General features: G+C 37.5%; 1 protein-coding gene across 1 annotated transcript in view; it reads left to right on the forward strand.

The window, feature by feature from the left end:
• The window catches only part of LOC137968014 (uncharacterized), a 15768-nt gene extending 14073 nt beyond the window's left edge, over positions 1-1695 (forward strand). The window contains exon 7 of the mRNA XM_068814625.1: positions 1-1695. This exon is cut by the window's left edge and continues 177 nt beyond it. The gene's annotated coding sequence lies outside the window, so the exon portion shown is untranslated.
• Positions 1696-4138: the final 2443 nt, after the last annotated feature.

Below are 4138 nucleotides of genomic sequence, written 5' to 3' on the forward strand. Positions count from 1 at the left end.
AAGTATTGATGGTACAGTGGTTCAGATATCAGACCCTCTGTCTTGTCGTTGTGCTTGAAAGTCTGAATATTTTCTTCAATGGAAAATGCATGACTTTCTACTGTGCCAAGTCAAATGGACAAAAAGGATGTCTTAACCAAGCAGTGATAACATTCACCAATGACAATGATGTGAAAGTGTCAGTAGACCATTAAACAGTGTGAAATATTCATTTTTAAAAAATCCAAGCAGTTATCTCAAAAAAGGACAGCAATTTGTTAAGTCGAGCAGTCCAGGAAGTACAGGAATGAATCATAAGAAGGAAAGAAAAAATTATAAAGCTATCACATGTTCTCCCAGGATTTCCTCCAGACTAAAGTTTAACCTTTGTCCCTGTACACAATGGAGGAGGTGTGCACACTGAGCACCATTGGTTTTTGGTCCCCCTACGTCCACTCCTCCATGTATGCCAATGTGACCAGTATCATGTGACCATATCACAGTCTCAAGTTTAGAATTCATTGAGGTCAGCTGTTTTTTTTTTTTAAGTTGACCGCTGACCAGATACTGGGTTTCGTTTGGATCACAGGCTCAAGCAAGGTTAACTTGGGATGCTTTCCATTTGACAGAACTGACCAACTACACCCATCATTTGGAAGGACTAACTTTACAACGCCTTCAAATTAACACACTTCGGAGATGACATATACTCCTCCAGAAGAATGAGAGGGATTATCATGCAAGTGTTCCTTCAAATTCTTGCATTTTCTTCTGCAAACTGATGGGTCTGGCAAAAGGAAAGTGCCCTTAATATTGTAAGAATAAAAATACTGGGAGATCCGCTTTTAGGCGTGGCGAAATCTATATATTATGTGGACATTATAAACGAAGTGCGGTAACAACCTAGCTCATGTTTTACTTCATCTTGATGTAGAAAATTATAAGGATTATGTAATTATTATATTATTAATAAGCTCAATAATGCATGCATATTAAGTGGTTCTCACCTATGATCTATTAGTGGAGCTCATGTCAAACAAGCTTTCTGATTTCTTGCCACTAAATTTTCCTTTAAAAGTACATATGTACCGGTATATTGTTACTGATAATAATTGAGAAATGTGGACAAACAGACGCAGAGCTATGTCCTCAATAAGTCATTTGATACATTACAAGTAGATTCCATGTTGCCCTGCGTCTGTTCAGTAATAGATCACAGAAGGCCTCAAAATGTGGTAAGAATGTCAGTGATAGCCACTTCTTTGTTCTTACCACATTTTGACATCTGTGATCTATTACTGAACAGACACATGGCAACATGGAATCTATTTGTTAAATTAAGTAGTTAAGGAAATCTTCACTTTGTAATGTTATTTAGTTGAAAAGGGAAATGGCAAAAGCCATGAACAAATGGTTGGAAGCCAGCAAAGGAAAGTGGCATGGAATTTAAATAGTCCAAAGGGGCAATGTAATATAATGTTACAAATAGATTTCGAAAAATATTGTGCATTTCTATTGCATTTTACTGTTAAGGGTTTAAGAGCAATTTTCATAATTTATGCAGAGCCCATCCAACAAAGGTTCCACTGTAGATGACATCCACCAAAACCTTATGCGGCATTTCCTACGTTATCAGAGATGCACAGAATTTTGCCACAGATCTAGAGTATTTAGGTCTAGGCACCAATTTCAATTAAACATTTTGCTTTTCAGCAATCATCTCAAGTACCTCAATTGATGTTGTGTGGAAAACAAAAGATACTGGATCATCCAGCTCATGTGAAACTTTTCTTTATTTTTTCTTCTTTCTTGGTAAGAGATCGGTTTACTTCATGTAGTTTCACCACAAAGGGAAACTCAAAGCAGTTATGCCTTCTTGATGACCTTTTAAAAAGACAATCCCACTCCAACAAAAGACCTTTAATCCATTGACTCCTGGGTGTGAGACTTAGGTCGTGTTCTACTGGGATCAACCGTTTTTAGTCAGTTGTGTTGATTGGCTTTTTTAGTGTTCTATTCGGAAAAAAAACATTTTCGGTTGGTTTGGTTGAACAACTTTTTCAACCGGCATCAAACTAGGTTGAAACGGTTGAAAAAGCATTGGCAGCGACGGCTGTTGTTTACGCGGGCCATTTAAAGTCGACCGAGCAATCCTACAGTGTTGCTTTCCCTCAACCTGTCAATGCTGAGAAGTCTGGTAATGACTATTCCCAGGAATTACCGCATTTCAACCAAAAACGGTTGGAAAAGTGTTCTATTCGGAAACCTCAACCGCTTCAACCTAAACCGGTCGCAGTTGAATCAGCTGATCCCAATAGAACATGACCTTAGAGTTTACTGTCTGACGCCAGACAAGTTTATTCATCAATGACGGGGGCAGTTGAGAAGTAAATGGGTTAAAGGGAGCCTCCACCTCAACAGTCGAGCCAATCTAAAATAGTTTCAAAGAAAGTGTCAGTATCCAAAAGAAAATAATAGGTTTTAGAATCCCTTAGTTTTGTTTTAAAATTTTGCAGGCATCACTATCTTGAATAATGGACCTCTTTAGCTTGTACGTTTTGTTTACCCATTTCAGACCACGTGATGTTACTCCAGGGAACAGTTTCTTTCAAATGTCGTCTTCTGCACGTGCATATGTATGCATAACTTATGTAAAAACAAAAAGAAAATTCCCTTGGGAACATCATGTGGTCTGAAATGGGAAAACAAAACGTGCAAGCTAAAGAGGTCCATTGTGAGTGTTACGGTTGCCCTATTGTTACTAGGCAAAAGCTCTTTGTGTCAGAACAATAGGGCAACCGTAACACATCATAATTATTCAAGATGGTGGAAGCTGCAAAATTTGAAAGTGAAAACAAGTGATTTTCAAATTCACTTTTCCTGACATAAACACTTCTTTAAAAACAAATTTCCTTGGCTTTAAACTTCTTCTGTAGTAAGAGTGAAAGTTCCACTTAACAACCTCTGTGTCCGCCCTCTAATTGGTAAGAAATCATGTTTACAGAAAACACTTGTATCTGAAAGAATCATATTTCAGAATCAGTTATTTTTGTTTCCAAATTTCCCAGGCACTGCCATCTTGTAGTAGGGCATATCACTGTTACCCTAATAATTGTTATTATACAAGAGCTCTATGTGTCAGAACAATAGGGCCACCAGAAGAATTTCAAAGGGCAAATGAGCACCTCAGATTTGTGTTTTTCTGAGAAATTTCAAACAAATTTGATCGCAAAAATTTGTTCCTCCAGTTTGAAGCGATTCTTTTGTAGGAGTGGAAGTTTCCTTTAAAACAATGAGTATCTGTTCAAACGCTAACAGTAACTAGGAGTGGAAGTTTCCTTTAAAAACAATGAGTATCTGTTCAAACGCCAGCAGTAACTTTTAGATTGGAGTACGAGTCACCTGAAAAGCACTTGCAAAAAAGTTCATTTCCTAACATGCTTACTTCACAACAAGAACAAGAACACTGAAAATTTTGTCTCCAAACCATAGTTTCGAAAACAAGGAATGACCGACAATGTCGAGCTACAATGACCTACAATGAGGTACATTACAAGGTAAAATTAGCTAATGATCTGTAATGAGCTAAAATAAAAGACAATATGCAGCTCTGCAGGCACTGCAGCATGTTTGCAGTACGAAGGTTAAAAACATTCCACTCTGCACTTTGAACCAATCAAAACCTCGTTGCTGTGCAAGTTGAAAATTTTCATTGGGCACTCTGAACCAAACAAAACATTGTGGGAAGAATAACTTATTTACAATCTTCTCTTCATTTTTTCCTGCTCCAATTAAGATTTTATCATTGCCAAGCAAAGCCTTGGTATTTGTACATTTTCAATTAAGCTTCAAACCAAAGGAAAACCATCCAAGGGTCTTTTAGCTTCAAGATCACATGCGTAATTGCTGTCATCATATGGGCTATCATGCAATGCGTGACAGCGCGCAATGGATGTTTTCTGCTCACCAAACTCTTCACCCTGATCCTCTTTTGTCTTTCTCTTTGATTGTAAGTCATTTAAGTAGGTCATATTCCTTGTTTTAGTAACTACAGCCTCCAAACTGAGTGCATATGCTCACATTTTGAACTCGCTCTCCAAATTAAAGCTTGCTTAAATATTTATTTAAAAGCACAAAAACCCTAATTGCAGACTTGCAA

This window comes from Montipora foliosa, chromosome 8 (genome assembly GCF_036669935.1).
Source record: "Montipora foliosa isolate CH-2021 chromosome 8, ASM3666993v2, whole genome shotgun sequence".
Taxonomy (NCBI): Eukaryota; Metazoa; Cnidaria; class Anthozoa; order Scleractinia; family Acroporidae; genus Montipora; species Montipora foliosa.